This window comes from Schistocerca nitens, chromosome 2, assembly GCF_023898315.1.
Source record: "Schistocerca nitens isolate TAMUIC-IGC-003100 chromosome 2, iqSchNite1.1, whole genome shotgun sequence".
In the NCBI taxonomy this organism is placed as follows: domain Eukaryota; kingdom Metazoa; phylum Arthropoda; class Insecta; order Orthoptera; family Acrididae; genus Schistocerca; species Schistocerca nitens.
Genome location: NC_064615.1, coordinates 523,685,063 through 523,696,868, shown reverse-complemented (window position 1 = coordinate 523,696,868; position 11,806 = coordinate 523,685,063).

Here is an 11,806-nt window from a genome sequence, read left to right as displayed (position 1 = left end):
TCATTTTAGTTGTTACTTCAACAGTTTCTTAATCATTAAAAGGCACACAGTTGCGATTCACAGATATTCAGAGAACATTTCAGAATGCATCTCTTTCAAAACATTTCGGCTACCAGAAACGTTGTGTCACTCAACAGTAAGAGTTACCATACCTTTTTCTTATCATAATTCTTTTTACAACTTACACAGTCAGTGGAACTCTATTCAGATGTACACATCTGTAATCATTTCATAACATTATAGCATCGATATTCGTATGTTAAGCATTATGTGACTTCATTTCGTAGGGGCTGACTGAACTGTTCATAGCTAGCATTTAAATCTTCATACTCCATATTATAAACCAGTGAACTACTCTCCATACATAATATAATGTGGCCTTATCTTTAAATCACAAATGTATTGTCTGTGTCCCTTGAGATTTTCGTGTTAGTGTTGTGTCTTGCTCCTGTCAATAATAATATGTCTGTTCCCTTGTACTTCATCACCAGTTGGTGGAAACCACTTCGCCAATGAATACCTCCTGAATAATGAGCCGACTCACACGTCGCCTTAAACCTCAACTTCCTCACACTACATTATAATGGGCTGACTTACACGTTGCCGAATAATTCTCCTTTCCTCACTTCTCATCTACAATTGGCCGACTTACATGTCGCCTAAAAATAATACTCTTCCACGACATAAACCTCTTTGGCAGGACCATCCCTTTCCTATAATCACATACTCAATTACCTCAGTGGAAACTACAACGCTGGCAATTCATACTTAAGAATATAGTAATTACCTCCATAAAGCTTAACACAACCTTTGCACTAGTAATCTCCTGACCTCGTTTTCAGCCACCAAATCTTATTCTTTCGTAATTTTCGTCATATTCACTTATTTGGTTTGGCGTCATCCTCTTCTTCTGCAACTGCTAGCTTAACTTCAGAAAACTTATTTCATGTCTGATATAATTAAAGCCCATGTTTCACTTATCTGCTACTTCTGTCAGAAAATTTCAAACATGATGCGTAATATTATTCTTGTTGGTTCTTTAAAATTCAAAAATGAATCGTTCCACTGTGTACTTTGTGATAGATGTTTCAAATGTCATTTAAAGCTATTCTGGTGTTTCTTAATGGAACGTAATGCCATGTTCTCTTGTTTGTGCATCTGTGATCCTATGCTTTCGTGTTATAAAACTTCCTGTTATATTCCATCAATTCCTGTTTTTCGCCCATGCAATGCAGATGTTTATCCTGCTGGGTTACTATGCTGTCAATAATTGGGTTTGTTGTCACAGTTCATGTAAAACTTTTGTCATAGCCGTGGATAGAGAAGAACGTTAAAGAAGACAGAATACAGCTCAGAATGAAAGAAGAGGAAAAACGAATAGCATGAAAGGAAATGAAGTAATGCTGTTATTTAACTCAGGTACCTGGTAGTCGTCATCTACCTGGCAATGCAAAGAACGCTATTGACCCCTTAGGGTTCTTCTTGAAGGACTACGACTGTAACGAGGTGGCCTATGTTCCTCTCGATTGCGACGCTCGTTACCTCTGTCCGTACCTCTGCTCCGGCTTGACTCACGGTCATTATGGTGGTCTGCTCGCCATCTGTTCCTTCTCCAGCTCTCCTGCACTTGCTTGTTGCTGGACAATGCATCTAACTGTTCAAGAACGTGCAGTAGGTTATTGGCATCGCTTTTGATTACATTCATTAACTTCGCTTGTACAGACACTGGCAATTTAATTATGATTGTTTCTATAAGGTCTTATTCGCTTAATGGGTCAGTTAAGTGTTGGTTCTTTTCCCAATAGTGTTAAAAAACTCTTTATAGCTATTACAACCACTACTAGCAAAACTTCTTCCCTCAAAAATTTCACTCCTGATGCTGCTTTGTGTGCTGGTAGACCAATATTGATTTAAGAATGCTTGTACAAATTCCTTGTATGTAGTACATGTGTTACTGACTCCTGTTCCCCATGATATTATGTCTCCTTGAAATCTGCTTGCACAGCTTTTATTTTTTGTTGTTCTGTTAGGTTTTCAGGAAGTGTACCCTCAAACTATTAAATAAAATCAACTGGATATATGTTACCTCTACTGGAGAAAGGATGGTAAACAATAGTGGGTTTTGTTACATCACTATCATGCACACACACTTTATGCTTGCTTTTATCTGGAAGTCGATTCACTACTTCCCTAATTTCTTTCAGTTCACCATGAATCGCATCTGTGGTACCTTTACAATGAGCACATATTTGTGAAACCTGACGACTACGTACTTGCTGCTCTTCTTTGATATTTTCTAACTCACTTAACTGCTGGTCATGTTTATCACCACCTTCTTTAGCAGCCTTGAATTGCTCCTTTATTACTTGACTAACATTACTATTTATTGTTGATATCACACAATCCTGAGCCTCCATATCATCACTCAGCTTTTTAACTTTACTATCAAACTTCTGATTTATTTCAAGCTTACATAATTCTAATTTCTTATCCCATTCTTTTGTTTCCCTATCTATTTAACTGGAACAAGCTTCAGTTTTAGCTTCAAGTTTTTGATACCTTTTGTTCTAAAGCCTTGAAACTGCTATTGATTTGAGTTATTCCTGCATATGCTTTCTCTATTTTCTTTCCTCATACCTCTAATTTCTTTTTTCCCATTATCTGTTTTCCTCTCCAATACTTTTTTGGTGCCTTTTAACTCTGATTGCACACTATCTATAATTTCCTCTTCTTGTTCTTTTAAAAGTAATTTTTGCTCTACTATAAATGACTGCAACATTGACATTATAGATTGATTTTGATCTTGCTTGACTCCTTTATCCTGACTATTACTCTCAGTTGGCAAGGTGTCTGCAGAATCAGTTCTGTGACTTAATACACCTGACTCCACTGTCGGCTCATTTGTAATGTCGACATCAGATTTTGTGTCTCTGACGTAGTCATCCAAATTTACCACGTCATTGTGGTCAGGAGCGACAATATCTACGTTCTCAGTGAAATCATTTAACATGTTGTTGTTGTTGTTGTTGTTATTGTTGTGGTCTTCACTCCTGAGACTGGTTTCATGCAGCTCTCCATGCTACTCTATCCTGTGCAAGCTTCTTCATTTCCCAGTACCTACTACAACCTACATCCTTCTGAATTTGCTTTGTGTATTCATCTCTTGGTCTCCCTCTACGATTTTTACTCTCCATGCTGCTTCCAATACTGAATTGGTGATCCCTTGGTGCCTCAGAACATGTCCTACCAACTGATCCCTTCTTCTAGTGAAGTTGTGCCACAACCTACTCTTCTCCCCAATCCTATTCAATACCTCCTCATTAGTTATGTGATCTACCCATCTAATCTTCAGCATTCTTCTGTAGCGCCGCATTTCGAAAGCTTCTATTCTCTTCTTGTCTAAACTATTTATCATCCACATTTCACTTCCATACATGGCTACACTCCATACAAATACTTTCAGAAACGACTTCCTGACACTTAAATCTATACTTGATGTTAACAAATTTCTCTTCTTCAGAAATGCTTTCCTTGCCATTGCCAGTCTACATTTTATTTCCTCTCTACTTTGACCATCATCAGTAGTTTTGCTCCCAAATAGCAAAACTCCTTTACTACTTTAAGTGTCTCATTTCCTAATCTAATTCCCTCAGCATCACCAGACTTCATTTGACTACATTCCATTATCCTCATTTTGGTTTTGTTGATGTTCATCTTATATGCTCCTTTCAAGACACTGTCCATCCCGTTCAACTGCTCTTCCAAGTCCTTTGCTGTCTTTGACAGAATTACAATGTCATCAGCGAACTTCAAAGTTTTTATTTCTTCCCCGTGGATTTTAATACCTACTCCGAATTTTTCTTTTGTTTCCTTTACTGCTTGCTCAATATACAGATTGAATAACATCGGGGAGAGGCTACAACCCTGTCTCACTCCCTTCCCAACCACTACTTCCCTTTAATGCCCCTCGACTCTTATAACTGCCATCTGGTTTCTGTACAAATTGTAAATAGCCTTTCGCTCCCTGTATTTTACCCCTGCCACTTTTAGAATTTGAAGAGAGAGTGTTGTGGACTGGCAAGACAGCCAATCCACAGTGACGGGTAGCTGAAAGGCACGCGTTTGTCACGCAGACTGGCGTGAGGTCTGGAACAGGACAATGTCTTGAGAATTGCAAATAAAGTACGTAGATGATGTAATACTTCACTTTAATCCATAATTGGTGTACATCTCTCTTGACTGTACATGCTTCACAAGATAAATATCAATTGAATACGGCGCCTTGCTAGGTCGTAGCAAATGACGTAGCTGAAGGCTATGCTAACTATCGTCTCGGCAAATGAGAGCGTAATTGTCAGTGAACCTTTCCTAGCAAAGTCGGCTGTACAACTGGGGCGAGTGCAAGGACGTCTCTCTAGACCTGCCGTGTGGTGGCGCTCGGTCTGCAATCACTGACAGTGGCGTCACGCGGGTCCGACGTATACTAACGGATCGCGGCCGATTTAAAGGCTACCACCTAGCAAGTGTGGTGTCTGGCGGTGACACCACAGAGAGTATTCCAGTCAACATTGTCAAAAGCTTTCTCTACGTCTACAAATGCTAGGTACGTAGGTTTGCCTCTCCTTAATCTTTCTTCTAATGTGAGTCGTAAGGTTGCCTCACGTGTTCAAATATTTCTATTGAATCCAAACTGATCTTCCCTGAGGTCTGCTTCTACCAGTTTTTTCATTCATGTGTAAAGATTTCGTGTTAGTATTTTACAGCTGTGACTTATTAAACTGATAGTTCGGTAATTTTCACATCTGTCAATACCTGCTTTCTTTCATTTAACATAGAATCAACATTTTCAGAAACATTATTAATCTCATTATTATCTGAACTTTGCAACTGATCTGCTAAACCATCTACAATGTTATTTATTTGCAGGTCTTGTGGCTGATCTGAAGGATCATTTCCATCGATATTTACTTGATCTCTTTCCCTACTTCTAAGAAGATATCTCTTTTTCCCTTTCGTCAGACATTTTATACTTTATACAATTTATGAATTTTAGCCAAATATGTTTAAATGAATCAATTTTAGTCTACACTTTAAGATTTTACAACTACTGAACTGTTCGTTACATATATTAAATTGTTGTGCCAGAGTAAAACTTACTCTTAGATGCTATTCTGTGTGCTGCCGTCGAGAAGTTCCTTCTCTGCTCCCGCTGCTGAAGCTGGCGTGACGTACTGATTTCCGCACTGCTGAAACACCCAGTTCAGCTACGCTGCTACAGCTGTGTCTCGGCGCTGCTGCTGGCTGCCAAGGCGTGCATCTGCCGCGGTGAACTGCGCCGGATCGCACTGCTACTGCTGCCTTCCCACGCTACGTTGCGTCGCCTCGTAGTACGACGAAAACTTCTCGATGAAATAATAACGTAATCCCATGGACAGCGCACACGTATTTGGTTTTTTGACTATTGCACGTCAACACATCCAGTTCCACTCTCAACAAACATTATGTTCTCATGAATAAAAAAAATTGTCTGTGACATCAATAATCAAAGTTCAACTAAAGTTCAAAAGAGAGTTCAAATACAGTTCAAAGACATTTGACACAGTTCCTACACAATTCTGTCGTAATGTAGTAGCAAATTAATCACTTTCGATGTTACGAATTTTTACTAAATTTTTTCACAGTTCACAGTTCTCGCTAATAATCAAGCCTCAGATCTCCAAAGCACTCAAACATCGAAGATTTCCCCGCCAGGGATGCCATGTACGGCAAGAAAGGAAGAATGAATTGACTGTTTGTGTTAATAACGATCATCCTCCTTTACCTCCTCTGCATTACTGCAGATCTCATGTCACTGAGCACATTTGTTCTGTGCATGCAGTACACGTGAGGAGCCTAGTTGTTTCCACTGCACTGTGTGGAATACTTAGTTTCTGGTATAGTTCACTAAACTGCTATCTTCAAGTTGATGTCGCCAGCTCAGAAAGCAGCACGCAGGCCGTAGGTTCTGTATCTTGAGGCTGAAACTGACTTTTAGCGAGGTTCTGTTCTGAAATAATGTATCACTTCTTTGGGATGCCACTCGGGCATTTTAATACAGCCACACAAGAAGACTACATGATCTTAATACAACACCTTCTGATACAGCAAAGTACATGATCAAACACAATGTTTACGAGATGTATCTTTACACTATTTGTGGCACGTGTCTGTGCCTCATGACTACCGGAGTGAATCTTTTAATACTGAATACTGGCAAACACATCCTGAAAACACATCCTACGACAGACAACATGTCTGTTCTTCTCAACTGCCTAATCCAGAGTGACGAACAGCCCGAAAGGCTTCGCGCGCCATACCAGAAAAGGCGTGACCCGAACGCTTCTGAAGTGCTTCGTCTGCAATTTCGTGAGTCTTTTGTTTTTGATTTAAATTGTTTTTAATAATTCTAAAATGACCGATTGATAGTCAGCTGTTGAGAGATACTTATATTAAAAAGTGAAGTCATTCCAATGAGTAGTTTAACTAATAATAATAACTATACTTTAACGTTTTTGCGCGCTTGCTCCGAACACAGCAGCCAATCACAGAGCAGTAGCATTATGCAGGCGGTATTTCTCACGGGAATGGTACCGAATCTGACATCTGTCACTGGTACCTCACACCACTTTTCGTCATTTATATACTCCTTGCATCTCCACTGCTCTGGGAACAGCTTCTTGGAGCCTAATATGATGGCTGAGTAAGCTAGAAATATTACAAGTTTTCTGACTTCATCGACTGTTGAAGTCACTTATGGATAATTTCACCAAGAACATAAGTTTGGCTTCCCTGATGAATCCCTGCTTAGAACAATGAGTTTTTTTAGAGGGAGCTCTCCATTCCATATTGCTGGAAAAATCATCCTTTTGCCAACATATCCCAGCTGTCATGTTGCTGTTAATCCATGTTTCAAGCAATCCCTGCTTTTCTAATGTGTTTCATTTCTACAATGAAACGTGGCTGCCAATCTGCAATGCCTCCATGTTCCAACAATGAAGTCCTTTTATTCTGCACCTTTTTCCAAGTAAATCCCTTCGACAACAAAATGTACCTCTGAGATGTAATGCGCCAAGTCCAGCTGATCTTTTTCTCGAGTACTGGCCGAAGTCTCCGCTTACTGGGAACATTTTTTTGCACCAAGTAAATATCTTCTATTGTTTTTCTCACAACACTCCTGTCAAAATCATCCAGCTGAACTTTCCCGGTCGATTTTGGTAGAAATGACAGAGAAATGAAAAAATTACAAGAAGAGCAGCATTCAGAATTGATAGAAGTATTTAACAAGCATGTTCCCTGTGCTGGGATCAGCTTTATGACTCAACATATATGGCTGTGTGTCACGCCACACAGTATAACTAACTGAATCATAATAATGATGAAAGTCTATAAAAGAAATTGCTTGCGGCAGGATTGGTATCCACCAGGCTTAAAATATTAGCCCATTACCTTAACCTCCATTCTGTGGTAAGGTCTTCGAAGTTACATTTGTTATAGCAGCTATAGTCCACTAGTGGACCACAAGCCTTTTTATTACTCACAAACGAAGATTCATTGACGTAATGATTGTAAGGCGCGATACAATACCCAGGGACATTACCTGTACAATTGGTATATACAGAAGTTTGAAAAAGTCGATTCCTGCCCCGGTATTTGTATTTGTTATGAAACTGTATCAATACTGGTTTCCCATCAGACTTCACACAAAAAAAACTTGACTAACATTTGAAACTAATCCACTCAAAATGGAAGAAAGTTTCAGAGCACTGTTGAGATCTAATTTGAACTGAACTGATATTTACCTCTTTTTTCCCGGAGCTCCGGGTGATTTCTCAGGATTATCTTTGCAAAATTTTCTAATTCTACGAACTGTGCTGCAGCCTTCTCTGTGTATGCCACAGCTCGTTTCATCGACTGTGAGATGGAGTGCGCCAATACGTTATTTTTGTTCTCTTGCTCACAACATTCAGTGAAATAGTTAAGTAATATTTCTGCCCCCACTCCGTAATGTGGTACTACTTGTCCTCCAAGGAGTGGATGGACATGGAAGCAGACTGTCACCCATCATAAACGGCTTTTCTACGCGATGAAACTCAACATGGACAACAATCACTGAGCAATGACTACTAATTGCACGCAGTGTTCTGTATTAGATTGCTGAGGTCGGCAGCAGCCAGAAACAAAACACACGTAGCCCAAAGTCAAACAACTTCTACCGACTTCTGGCAATCCAGAACAAAAGTCCTCGTCATGTAGGAAGGCAGCCCAGTTTTTAGCTGTTCTGTGCATCCCCCTCCATTAACCACTGGCGGCAAATAACATTCATTCTCTATCCAAGCTACGAGTTACAAACAGATGCCGAGAATCTGTCTCCTGCATGCTGCACTGTTGCCGTACTTTGCGAGAACTAGATGACTCATTCAACTGTCTTACGTTGTTTTTTTTTCCTCCTCCCAATGTAACTGTGAATGCACAACTGTAAATGTTTTAGTGCGATTACAAAAAATCGGGTGATGGCTACAGTCTGGAACCGCGCGACCACTTCGGTCGCAGTTTCGAATCCTACTTCGGGCATGGATGTGTGTGATGTCCTTAGGTTAGTTAGGTTTAATTAGTTCTAAGTTCTAGGGGACTCATGACCTCAGAAGTTAAGTCGCATAGTGCTCAGAGCCATTTGAACTATTTGATGGCAGTGAACATGAAGTGCTTCACAAACTGACGAGGGGGATTGTTTACCTCATCCGTAACTTCTTCAAACGTGAATTTGAAAGTGGGGCTTGTAGTGTTGACATTTGAAGACACAAGAAAGGACTGTAGAAGAATATAGTGTCGGCAAGAGAACTGTAAATACAATTCTAAAAGAAAGTGTCAAACCTGTGGGAACCTTACGAAAAATTGGTTTCGTGTCACCTGGAAAGCATCGAAATTGCAAGAAACCTTTAACACAAATGGATGGTTTTGACAACGATGTTTTAGAGCGCTCTGTGTGAATGGTGAATATCTGACATCACAAAAAAACTTGTTCAGTTATGCATGAGAAAACTGGCTTCAAAGTAGCGCTTCGTCAATGTAAAGAATTCTAAAAGACAAATATGTAAAGTAGAGAGTTTGTAGTTTAAAGAAGTGACATATGTGCAGCATGAACTACATCCCTTATAAAGGTGCACTATATAAAAGAAGGAGGCAGTTCAACGGTGTATTACCTTGGTGAAACATGGATGAATCAGAATCATTGAAGGAAGACCTGCTGGGAAATGAGTGATGGTACTGCGGTCTGAAAGTTCCCGTAGGACTAGGTTCTTTGATAATTATTCTGCATACTGACTCTTCTCGTTTTGTTCCTGTGAGTAAACTTGTATTTAGGTGTAAGGAAAACAGCGGTGATTACCATTAGGAAATGAACGCTGTCAGTTTTGTGAAGTGCTTCACAGAACAATTCTTGTTATACCTTACTTCGAAGTCGGTCATTGTAACGTACCATGCTAATTATTATACAACTGTTACCGATAAAACACCCAGTACAAACACCAGGAAAGCGGAAATTTCTCTCCGGCTTAAAAATAAAAATATTTCGCACAGTGTAAACCAGACTCCTGCCGAACTTCTGCAGCTCGTTAATTTATGTAAGTTATGCCACAGAACGTACAGACTTGATCTTTTTGCACGTGAATGTGGTCACAGAATTTTGTGTTTATCCACATATCACTGTCAGTACAATCCCATATAATTAATTTGAGCAAAGGATAAAGGCTACGTGGGGAGAGGGAAATAAATCATTTAAGATAACAGACACAACATCCCACCTTCAGCACGGGCAGTCTGTGACGCATGTTGAAGAACTTCAGGAAGAAAACTTTGATAGCGAGGTGAAGATGGATACAAGCCCTTACCTATAATCATAATTTACAATCAGATGGTGCAGACACAAACACAGATAGCAATGACTGTGGAATTACTATGTAGACTTAGGCACAAAGTAAAGTAATAATATTTCTTAGTTTTAAAGACTCATTATTTAAAAAATGTATTTGTCAATGTATCATTTGCAATACACAAATATGGGAACCTCTAAGTCATTATTGATTAGGTTCAAACGGCTCTGAGCACTATGGGACTTAGCATCTGAGGTCATCAGTCCCCTAGAACTTAAAACTACATAAACCTAACTAACCTAAGGACATCACACATATCCATGCCCGAGGCAGGATTCGAACCTGCGACCGTAGCAGTAGCGCGGTTCCAGACTGAAGCGCCTAGAACCGCTCGGCCACATCGGCCGGCTTATTGATTAGGGATTAGTATCCTATGAAGTATGCGTACTATAATATTCAACATATTAGCTAACGAGAAGTAAAGCTTTTTCCATTGTGTTGTATGGTCTAACAACTCACGGGAATGCCCATCAAAAACTATGGTATTTCCACAGGTACGCCCCTGTCATTTTCAAGGCATGGATTGGTAAATGCCTTAAAATGACAGCGGCGGTTACTTGTCAAGATGTCGGTGGTTTTCTGCGTTGTCGATCAGCATTCCCTTGGGATATTCACAGAAAACGGTTAATTGTTTGCTTGTTCAATGCATTATAAATGCCATCTCTCACTGTAATGTCGAACACGATAGTTCACACTCATAGTGCCCGCTGTCAGCGAAAATTATGACAAAATACTGACCATTTTACAATAGTTTTTTACGTTAGTCTTTTCTACCATTAACTCTTTTTTATGCGCACTGATTACACTCAACTACGTCAAGCACACCCACACACACGCCTTATCCCCATTTTTAAAAATTCTGTGGAGTAGAAATAGCTGTCAAGCAAATATAATAATTTCTGTTTGTGCTTGAAATTTATTTTCACGTGCATTACGTTTTTACTTACAATACAGCCCAAATAGCAATAAATGACAGTTATTATGAGCCGTTACAACCACCTTGTCGACAGACAGTTGTAATTTTGAAAAAAATTGTACTTGACGTCTTCACAAAGCTATTCAGCTGTTGTCGCCTTCCAAATTCACACGGACTAAAACTGCAGCAGTGGATGCAACATCAAGACGTGAAGTAAGATTTCTCTCAAGACAATTGATCGAAATTGATTTTGAAGTTTATTATTCCCTTCACAGATTTGAATGTATAACACGGTGTACCGTAGGCAAATGAACCCGATTGTTGTACGCAGCAATACAGTTCGGCAACTTTGAATTCGTTTCCCAGCTTTGTGCTGCCACGCAAGCGAAGATCAAATCCCTTCCACGCTTCCCTACCTCTCGGCCTCTATGCACAGAAGCGCCATCCTACATGACGCGGCCTATAGAGAGGCCGCGTTCTTCTACATGCGAACAAGTAATACTACGGATGTTCACCAAGATATTTTTTGTCTTCATGAGTCATCAATTGACAGCAATCAAACCTGCAGCAAATGTTAGCAAAAATCAAACTATGCATTGGGCATGCGGACAAAATATCATATTACCAGATGGTTCGAAGATTGAATGGCCACAAAAGAACGTCGAATCTAATGACAGAAGTTGAGCTTTATGCTCTAGTGCAGGCAAACAAACTTAATTAAAAGACCCATGTAGTTAAGGAACTAGACAAGAGCAGGCGTCACCGTGTTTCGCCCGCTACTGTTCAGTTGTGGCCCACTTCTGACTTTAGTGCAGCTGAACTGGTATGGGCCATATAATGTAAATGGTACGGCAAAGGCTAAACGTTGAAGAGAGCACAGTGTCTATGGCGACATGTGTGTGCAAAACCTTCATAAACTCGC